The 11,646-nt window shown below is 32.1% G+C and overlaps 1 long non-coding RNA gene across 1 annotated transcript; it reads right to left on the bottom strand.

Moving 5' to 3' along the window:
- Window positions 1-1,841: 1,841 nt before the first annotated feature.
- Window positions 1,842-2,513, bottom strand: LOC131618141 (uncharacterized). Its single transcript, XR_009288748.1, has 4 exons — window positions 2,375-2,513; window positions 2,211-2,271; window positions 1,958-2,068; window positions 1,842-1,871 (listed from the first exon to the last, which is right to left on the bottom strand). It is a non-coding gene; the product is annotated as an uncharacterized LOC131618141 (long non-coding RNA).
- Window positions 2,514-11,646: the final 9,133 nt, after the last annotated feature.

The following is an 11,646-nucleotide window of genomic DNA, read 5'->3' as shown; positions in this document are numbered from 1 at the left end:
AAAGGGCGATAAGCTTGCTATTGTTATTCTAGAAGAAGAATACATGTTAGGTTTGGAAGCATGTAAACATAATTTCTATGGTAGAATCTAGTCAAAAGGAAACACCCCCTCATTGGAGTTAACTTACGCTCCAAGCTAAAAACTATATGGCAAACCATTGGAAATTGGGGCATTACACCTTTCGAAAAACACATTTTCGAATTTTCATTCTCAAATTTGGATGGTGTGCACAGAGTCAAATCTATACACTCTAGGAACTTGAATTATGGTGTTTTAAAGCTTTTCTCTTGGACCAAGGATTTTATTCAATCCAATGTTATTCAGACTTCGACACGGGTTTGGATTAGGATTCATGATCTCTCTCAAAAATATTAGAAACCTAAAATTATTTTTGAAATAACAAGCAACATTAGTATCCCTATCTGCATTGATTCTACTTCAAATAAACCTTTTTTTGATAAGATGGGACTTTTGGCCACTTTTTCAGGTTTCGGTTGATATTGACTTGACCAAAGAACTAAGATAGAACATCTTGATTAAAAGAATTGACTTTGCTTTTTTTTTTTGGGGGGGGAAATTGAATATGAAAGGCTTCTTGAATTTTATAACTATTGCAATGGCATTGGTCATTCTATTGGAAGTTGTAAGATAAAAGATGAGACTGAATTGAAAAAAACTATATGTAAAATAAATAGTGATTTGAGCAAGATTTTTGTGCCTGTGGGTGAAAAGTTTTAGAATCCCTGCATTAAGGTAGTTAGCTTGACCATAAAGAAATACATTGAAAAGTAACACACAACACTTAATGGGGAAACTAGTGAGGTGGTTAAGCATCCATGACAACTAGTGAGGTGGTTAAGCATCCATGACAACATAAATCCAATCAAAAAGACCTGATGTAAAACACGTTGATGTAAAGCCGAATTGAAACCCAAATACATGATCAACCTAATGCTAACATGGTAAATTTGGTGGTTTCTTCGAGCCCAAGTATGCTAATTCAACACATTAGCTCCGATGAATCAAAGTTTGTGGATGCAACACAAACCACCAATGGGTTGGATGATAGCATAGAAAAAACTCAAAAAAGAATGAAAATTTACTATAAAACTCTTGCACCAATATTGCTAACATGAATGCAACTGATGAATTATCTAAGGAAGATGTGACTACTGTCAGTTGCATTCATGTTAGCAAACATTCTCCATAAATGTGTACCCATCTAGATCAAAAGTTGGTGCCAATAATCCTTATTTATGAAGTGCTTATTTTTTAAAGCAAGGGGCATAAATGCTCATACTAGGTTGGTGTTTAACTTCTCCCAAACCAGAATTTCTCTTCTTGGCAAAGCATTGGATTAATGTACAACATCTCCCAACAAAATTCCTTGAGTCTTTAGACCTTAATATATTTATAGTTAACTCCAAAACAAATTTCTTTACCAAACCTATGGTGCATTTCACTCAGATACTTACTCAAAGTGCTTAAGATTTTTGGTTTTAACCAAAGTTTATGTTAAAGGATCAAATTAATTTGCTATAACTGACTTGTGAAAAAGTGAAAGACAAAAAAAAATCTCAAACATAACTGATTTCTGCATAAAAACACATAGAGATTGCATTTCAAATCACATAAAAGTAAAAGGTTGAAAAGCCAACAACAATAACAAACCCATGACTTCAAAACCATAAACCCATATCATCGAAAATAACCCTTCTTCCCTAATTCCTACAATAATACACCTTAAATTAACTATAATCACGATTACAATTCCCTAATTTTTGTCTCCACCGCCACCTCCGCCCATGTTACTTCCTCCAGCCCGCTGCCCAGCTTTCCTTGCCGCCTTCTCTTGTAACGCTTTCGCATCCCTAACACATCAACAAACAATCATAATTACCAAAATAACCCCCACAGTTATCATTACAAAATAAACCATCAAACAAAAAAAAAAAACCTTTCTCTTCGTTGCTCTGGCGTCAATCCATCACTCTTTCCTTGCTTAGATTTGCTATTAGCCCTAGCTTGAGCCCTTTCACGATCCTTTTCTCTTTGATTTCCGCGTGAGCTTCAGTTAAGTCCAAACAAACACCAATTGCATATCATAATATATAAAAAGAATAATCACAAAACCCTAAAAATTACAAAAAAAAAAATTATAAAAAAAAATAAAATAAAATCCGCCAGAACAATGATGAAGGATATGAGACATTATGGATTGATTGATCGAACGATCTGGAAGAAGTAAGCGAGAGCGTAAAATTAAAGGCCCTGGATGACAGAAATTGAAAAGCAATGCGATAAGCGAATTGCGTAATTGAGGAAATTAGGGTTTGATTACAGAGAAAAAAACGAGAGAAGGGGGAAAATGTACCTGTTGTGAAGTAGAAAAGAAGAATCGAGAAGGATTGAAATTGTGGAGATTGAAGAATGGCGAAGAGAGGTGTCTAAAATATAGTGCATGAGTAGAAGAGTCTAGAGACAGAATAAAATTATTATTTTTAGAATTTTTTGTTATTTTATTTTTAGAATAGAATAAACTAATAATAACCAATAATAAAATAAAAGAATAACTGACAGAGAAATGACACATCAACTTATGATAGATTAACCAACCAATTGATGGATTGATTAATGACATCTCGCCAAGTAAGATAATTATTTAACATTAAAAACTATATTTTCAAGAAGCTTTTTCTAGTAAAAAGTAAATTGTGAAATTTGTTGCAGGTGAAGCAAATATAAAGAGACAGCGTTGTTTAATATTAATCATTAAATTAAATTAAAATTATTTTATTAAGATTCTAAGAAGAAATGTCTATGATAAATTAATGGTTTAATATCAATTTTTTTCCATAGGTTATCATCTGGGTTTATTTTAATCTCTAAACTTTAAAAGCGTCATATTAGTCGCTCAGCTCTTAAAAACATATCATTTTAGTCATTTTCATCTATTACTGACATTACTGACGAATTTAGCGATTAATTTTTTTAGGTTTTCTATCGCTAATTAGATGAAAATGACTAAAATGATACGTTTTGAAAAGTTGAAAAATCAATATGATACTTTTTAAAATTAAGGGATCAAAATGAACCTCGACACTAACATAGGGGACCAAAAAAAAATATTTAGCTTGAATTAATTCAATTCAAATGCAAAATTGTGAAGTTGCCTGAATTAGATCTGACCATTTGAAAGGGAGTCTAGTCATTGAAATTTGGTCTGGCCATCCGAATTGGTATCAATGATATGTCTCATTAACATATGTGGTTGCTGATGTGTCTAAGGAGCGATAGCCAGAAAATATTAGTAACAAAGAAGAAATCATCTTCATGTAATGGATTAAGAATATGTCTTTCAATATTCTCTCGATCCAGCCCACAAAACATTTTTTTGTTAGAGTTTGAAAAATGGGGGATTCACTAATTCCACAAAAAAACTTACAAATATAGGCTCTGGTAACCCTATCGAGCATACTCATACCTTCTATTGTACTTTATCCAGTAAAATTGGCGTCAACCATGATTCTTGATAAAAATTATTTGGGCCTCAAGTTCAATCCATACTAGTGGTGGGGATAGTGCCACATTTACCAATGGCAATGACAATTTGTGTCCATCAAATTAGAGGATAAAAATCATACGAGGGTGCCAACAAAGTCTTGCATCATATACATACGGAGAAGGAACAACAATATGTGAGTAACTTATCATGTTGTCAACCAATTTGTGATTAGGTTGGATGATGTTGGGTTTTAAGATGTTGCTTTTGTGTGTAATGCAAGCAGCATACCTCGCTTATTCGAAACTTGAGACTGAGTAGGTTAGATCGTCTTCAATTTGGTGACTTCCTGCCATGGCACAAGAGGTCGAGAAATCTTACAGTATTTTCTAAGGAAGCATTTAGTAACGAGACTAAGAAGTATGTCACTGATTGCTTCATATAAGAAAGAAACTCTGCAAATAAAAGGATATGATGATTTGTAGAACTAAATTGAGATTGTTGAAGCTAGAAAGTGATTAACTGAAAAAGTCAAGAGTCAAACCCATGTTTCATGGGTAAAGGTCCTTAGGGTTCTATCATGTTTATGCTCAAGAACACAAAGTAGTATCACAATGCTTATATACATGTTGCTACTATAGAAATTAGTATCTTTTATAAATTATAATGATGGATTTAAAAATTAATCACATTGTGATTTGTTTTGTGTTATTTGGATGCATGCGTGTTTGGTGTTCTTAAGCTTATTAGACTAATATATTATATTTGTTATAAATTATGGTTTGAAAATGGTGATAAATATAGACAATTTTGATAGCTAATAAAAACATTAAGGCTATCACAATGCAGGGTTATAAAAAGATTTGGCAAATCTAAACAATCAAAACTAACCAAGTTATCACGCAAAAGGCTAACAAATCGATTACAAAGAATTAAAATGTGACAAACTACCTCTTGAGTATTGAGATACAGGCTAATAGAAATAATGTTAAAAGTTCCAAGAATCAATTATGTGTTTAACATTCACTAAAGGATCCTCGTGACGCTCTAAGGTGTATTGATATTGGACCTCCACTAAAGGTCATTGTCGCCTGTAAGACAATTGTATGCTAGACCTTCACAGAAAAATCATTTTTGTCTATAAGGCAATTATAAGCTAGACCTCTACTGAAGAATCTTTGTTGCCCTTTAAGACGATTGTATGTTGGACCTTCACTAAAGAATTCTTATCGTCCTACGAGGTATACTGATGATAGATATTCATTAAAGGATCCTTGTCATCTATAAGGAAATTATAAATTGAACCTTAGTTAAAGGATCATAGTCGCCTAGAAGGCAATTATACGTTGGACCTTCAATGTCTCAATGAAAGATCTTTTTTGCCTTATGAGGTATTTGTATGTTGGATCTTTGATTAAAAGCTAGAATCACCACCTGCACAAGCCATTCCACCAAAATAATTAACAAATAAAATTGCTCATGCTCAACTCTAAAGACTCTTCTGCCAATTAGTGTCATCGTCAAACATATCAAAATTGTAGCAAACAATAATGATAAACATCTTGTTGGTATTGGAATATGTTTTGATCCCATTTCAGAGAATGCTGAAGTGAACCAGGTATGCCTGATAAAGCCAAAATTCAAAATCAAATAGAAAAAAATGGGTATGAAGCTGACTAGTGGTTCTGTTGAGAGGAGAAAGCTACAAAGGAAGCCTTACAAAAAAAACTTGAATGTAAGGTAAAATATACTCCCTCCGTCTTACAATTGGTGTCCTCTTTGAGATTTTCACGCTTTTTAAGAAAATGACTAATTACATTGATTTCAATGATAAAATGAGTCTCATTTACTAAAATACAATAAATAAGGGTAAGTTGATGGAAAAAAATAATAAATATCACATTGGTATTCTAAATGGACAGATAATTTGAGACAAATAAAAATAGGAAGGAGGACACCTACTGTGAGACGGAGGGAATAGAAGTTATGAACTCATGTTCCTCCTTTGACTCAGTTTTGCTTATCTCCTTGGTTAACCCAGAACAATTTTTTAAACTAAAACAGTTGCTTTTTGAACTGGAACAGGTTCTTCAAGTGCAACTTCTTGAACCATAAAACAATAATTGGTTCTTGAAGTGTTGTGTCTTGAACTAAAAGTTAGGTATTGCACGAAAATAGTTGGGTCTTGAACCAACTATTTCCGCTCATGACCTAACCATTACGGTTCAAGAAGCGACTATTGTGGTTCAAAAAACAACTATTATTGCTCAGGTTCAAAAAACAATTGTTCTAATTCAAAAAGAAATTGTTCCACTTTAAGAAGCAATTGTTTCAATTCAAGAAGCAACAGGCATCGACATCACTTCAATTAACTCTAGTTAACCAGGAAGGTAACCACGGGGAGTCAAAGAAAGAAGATGAGTTCGTAACACCTATATTTGACCTTACAATCAAAAAATTTACCCTTATGGTTTCCTTTATTCTCTCAACAGAACCAGTGTTCAGGTTCAAACTCCATTTCCTTCTATTTGATTTTGATTTTTGGCTTTATTAATTATAATGGTCGGATATGTAAGAATGCCACTATTTTATAGAGGCTTTCATGTTGAAGACCATTGTTATAACAATCTCCACTCGACAACTCCCACTTTTGAGGGATCATGAGACTACCAATTGAAACACATATTAATCCATGTATACTTATGCACCTTTGGCCAACATGTTTGAATAACATGAACGAATAGAAAAATTAGTCGCTTCATTAGAGATGCAACATCAGCCATCTTCAAGTATTAAATGTTAGGGGCAACAATCCAGGGGGTCAACGAGGGAACACTTCTTCCTCACACTTGATTCTCAACATTAAAACATATCACCTACCTTTGCATAGAACAAAATGTCTTCAAATAAGACCATAAATTTAAGTTAAAAACATTTGGACTTAGAATAATTAAAAACATTGGCACTTAGAATAATAATGAAAGTTACGCAAACAAAATGTTAAACCTTAAATACAATTTTATCACCCAGGTAAGAAAAAAACTCTATCAAAGTAATAATCTATGATTTAATCAATAAAATAATTCACACACAATTAAGATACAATATTAAACATGGTCTATAATACGCTGACATAAAAGATATTAGCATACATGTCACAAACAGTTTATTTGATTTAACATAAGCTTGTAAAGAAATTGTACATATTCTTCTATTACAACTAGAGTTGAGTGGACAAACTTATCAACAAATAATTATGAAAAATAAAATATTAAAAGAGTCTTATAAAATATCTATGATGCTTCAAATAATCTCTTCTTATACAAGTTGAAACTAGCTTTTACTTGTCATATTTCTAAGAAAAAAACTCATTTAATTTGCTTGTAATCAACCAAGATGCTATTAGTGTAGAATGAGAGTATAGTATTTTAAACCACATACCATAAATAAGAGTATAATATTTTAAACCTTAAACCACAAGAAGGGACTTACTTCATACAGCTTTTGGTAGTCCAAACTTTCCACATTTATATTCCCAGAAGATGGAGTCAAATCTTAGGAAGGAAGAGCCCAGTGGTTGTTCTTCAAGAACAAGGGGAGTGACTGCACCACTCGTTCCCCAGTGTTTATTTTGAACATTTTGAAGACATTTGTTTTCTGATTTATCATCCAAAAACCGCAGGTTGGAGGTGCAGAGGCGCGTGCTTGTAGCAGATGTGCTGTTTAATGCTCAAAATGGAAAAAGTAAAATGCAATTGAAAAAGAGCAACTTTGAATTATCTTAATAGGAAAGATTCGTGGGAGTCTATTAGGAGATTTTACCTATTATCTGCACCCCTCATGTTTTTGAATACACTCGTTTTTTTTTCAATGCAATCAGAATTTCAGCCTCTTTCTGTACCCTTCAAAGCAAATAATTTTTTCATTCAAGAAACTCACAAGAGAATGGATAAAATTAACCATTGTCAATGTTTAACTTCTAAGTTCACGTCAAATTCAGATTAAAATAAGATAAATTCTTAAATATGCATCATAAATAATGGGTTACCGATACTATGGATGGAAATATGTCATGCCGATAATAAAGACTTACAATCTAGCCTACACAGCCCCAGACAAGGTCACACTTTTTTTTTAAAATAGAAAAAATTTATGTTTTTTTATAAACCTATTTAGTATGTGTTTGGAAACAACATTTCCGCGATTGAAAACGTGCGTGTGGTAGAAGCTTAAACTACTAGCTTCTCAATTTCCATGGTGAAAACAAATTACACCGTGATTTTGTTGAGTTGCAAGTGATTCCAAACATATCTTTAGTTAAAAATGTTAGGCCTCTGGCCTAAAAAATATCTTTTAAATCTATTAGACCGGTCTATTTTACTAAATATGAATAATTTTTTATTATCATCATGTTATGTTTTGTACTTTGAATTAGAATACATAAATAAAACTTGATTATCTTGAAGAACTTGTGAAAATAAGATGAAAACACATAATGAACACTTTGTTTTCATAAGTTCTCTTAAACAAATAGTCTCACAGAACTTATGCTAATAGGTAAATTAAAATAAGTCAATGCAAACAAATTTTTAGTCTCATGGTTTTTTATTAGTTAGTTATTTTAATTGCTTATTTATATATGTTTAAAACAAATAGACTTTTATGTAGGCTAATAGGCTAACCAGACCTTCGAAAAAACCAAGTTCAGGCCTAAAAATAAGCTTACGATAGACTACAGGTCAGACTTAGATTTCAGTTTTTTTGACAGGCCATGCTTTGGTTTTGCAAAGCCTAACTCAGCTCAGCCTATTTCCACCCGTAACCGATACTATAAGTGAAAATTAATTAAAATAAAATAATTATTAAAAGTGATATGTCATTAAATAATAGAATTTGATTGAATGAGGGTACATATATCCAACTAAATTCAATGGTACCGAAGCGTTCAAGTCATTGTAACGAATATTAAAGTAGGGCAGTGACTTTGATAGGTTATTGGCAATAAGGGGGAAAAGGCGGCGCATATGCATCTTTTAGTAGTTTTCTCTAGGGTGGCAAGACGGGTTCGGCCTGTTGGGCATGTCCGTTTTGCCCGCACTTTTGTGCGGAACGGGTCAAGGTTTTTGGCCCTCACCCTCTCTAGTGTGACCGCCCCGCCCCATCTCGTTTTTTATGCAAACTTTTGCAGGCACAGGCATTGGCATAAACTTTGCATTTTTAAACTTAAAAAATATAGTGTCTGCGAACTTAGCCCGCTCGCCCTCACTTTTTTACGGAAGATTAAGATTTTAGGATCGCATTCTTAAATATGACTGTTCCGTCCTGCCCCGTTTTCTAACGGTTTTTTACGGGGCGAGTCTAAACTAGGCAGACATGCCCGTTTGCCGCCCCTTATTTCCTCTATGTCGTGAGAGCCCCACCAGACCACCTATCACTTTTCAAACTAGTTACAATCAACGGTTTCCAATTTTCAAATGGCTAGTTTTTTTTTTCTGTTTAGAATTATCTTTATTTTTTTTAATTATGACTATAGTCTGATTTAAAGACCATTCTCACATCTAATGATTTCAAATCCCTCCTAATTACAATTAGGATAAATTGAATCATAATCCTCTCTATCAAATTCAAGATTAATTATTACCAGATCAACTAACAATTGGTTAGAAATCTATTAGTTAAAAATTAAATCTACCTACTCTACTCATTAAATTAAATTGAACTTTTAGAAAAATTAGATACTCTTATATATTTAAAAAAATAAAGAATGCGCTGGATACCCTTGATTAGTATTTGGCAACAAATCTATCATATAAGAAAAGTCTACCTTTTCTTGATCAATGGGACTGTCCACATCAGCTGCTGTCTCCACAATATTCCACATTAGCACCTCAATCTTCTATTCTCTCAACCTTCTGTTTCAGGTATCTATTCCAATTCCAATTTTAAAAACTGTATCTATTCCAATTCCAATTTCAAAAACTGTTTCTCACGTTCTCTTTCTTCTACCGAACGGTTTCTATTCCAATTCCAAAAACAAAATTTTCATTACGTTACCCAATAACTAAATCTTCTCACAAATTCATTTTATCTCTCACCCACAAAATCAATCGATCACATCACAGAACCCTTGATTCAAGAACGACAAACCAACAATTAAAACAGTGAATTTTTATCTGAACCTGTTCCTGAATCATTTTTTCTAATTCTAATCGCTTATTTTTTTTTTTGTGTTTGAAGGTTGATGATGCTCCGTCGCCGTTTCACCAGTGAAATCTAGAAATAAAGGTAACAACCATTCATATAATTTCGCAGCAGATTTACTGTTCTGTTTTAAATTTTCTTTTAATTTGAATTGATATTTTAAATGTGCTAAACTACTGAAAGTATTTGATGTTATATAGTTGTTGAATGGTATAACTGATACTATGAAATTTGAAATTTTTCTCTTTTAATTGATTTGGTGTTTTGATGTTTGTTTTTTATTGGATTGTTTTTATTGCGGTGGTAGATCTGTGGCAACGACAACAGATTTCTAGCGGTGAGTGTGGTGGACGTCGAATTCGAAATGGTTGTTGTGTTTTACCGGCGATCTGACGATGAGCGTGCTCTGAATGAAATGTTTTACTGCTTCATGGTTAATGGTTTGTTAGATTTAATATTTTTTTGACAAAGTTTTGATTTTTCCTCAAAATTTTATCTGGGCTGTGCTCAATTTTTCATTCTCATAGCTTATTCTCATTCACATTGCGAAATCTGCAGGTGGGTATTGATGCATATTCATGACTTCATAAAGGAGGTGAGTAAAAATCTTTATTTTATCCAGTTTTGAAATTCACTCATTCATTGTATTGATTTTTTTTTATTTTTTTTTTGTTTTGGTTTTAGCTTATTTATGCCTTATGGAACTTTGTTTTGATTCTGATAGTGAAAAGAATTGTGTTACATTGAATACTTTATGCATAGAGTGAATCTGCTTCGGTACTATAAAGTAACATCGATTGTTGTTTTGATGGTGGTAATGTTCCTTACAAATCAGCAACTGAGAAAGAGAGGAACAAGTATTTGTTTTATTTCTGTTTTTTTAAATTTTTCATTTCTAAGTTTTAATATTTGAATCAATTTTTTTTTGATGTTTGTGTGAATTTGGTTGTTTTAGGAAAAGGAATGGTTATCATGATTTGGCAATGGCTAAACTCAAATAAGGGAATGTTAATGCTGCTTCAGAGCTATTTCAGGTTAGGAGCATTTTCAAATTTAAAATTACATACTAAGGACACCAAAAACACGACACCGACACATCATGTTTCTCGAAAATGAAGAAAGTTTGTTCTTTATATACATTCGATTTATCTCTTCTTTTTTTAATGTCATTGTTTTTTTTTTCTTTTACAATGTTGTGTTGTGTATTATTGATTTCTTAATATTATGAAACCTTCTCATATATAAAATCTTTATATCAATAATGGGGCCATGATTTTGTTTGATAATCCTCACACCCAACGTGTGACCAAACTCTTATGTGGAAGTCCTCCAAAAGATGGTGCAAGGTTGGTAGTCTTATAGGATTCAATCATCTTTTCAATTTTCTATTATTGTGAATTAAATGGTTTCGATTGAATTTTATTATTTTTTTTGTGTTGAATGGAATGGTTTGAATGGAATTGGATTATTTTTATCAGTATAGCTTTATCACTGTTGCTGTTTTGGCTTATTAGTATATTAGTTAAAGTTTCATACATTGATCGCAGAACAACTAGATAAGTTTTTACTAAACTTTTCTTTGTGTATGTTTCAGGAGTAACTCTTCTTTATGGTAATTGTAACTCAAGTAGAAGCAGTGGAAGAAACCGAAATCATTTTCCTATTTTCCTTTTTGTGGCCTTTTGTCTCTTTTATCTTTAGAAGTGCATATATTGTTTGGTAAATTTAATATTAATTAGATTTTTTATAACTGTAACTAAGTAAAAGTAAAAGCACAGAAAACGTTTTCCTAAATTTAATATTAATTAGAGTTTTTAATATAATTTAGGTTATTTTATGACTGAAGAGTACACTCAAATTCTATACTTTATGAATATTAATTAAAAAATTAATTTAAATATAATTTATGTTATTTAATGACAAAATAGTATAAATAAATCCTC

The sequence above is a fragment of the Vicia villosa genome, linkage group LG7, assembly GCF_029867415.1.
Source record: "Vicia villosa cultivar HV-30 ecotype Madison, WI linkage group LG7, Vvil1.0, whole genome shotgun sequence".
NCBI classification, from domain to species: Eukaryota; Viridiplantae; Streptophyta; class Magnoliopsida; order Fabales; family Fabaceae; genus Vicia; species Vicia villosa.
The sequence above is the reverse complement of the archived record's forward strand: the minus strand, read 5'-3'. Positions and strand labels throughout refer to the sequence as shown.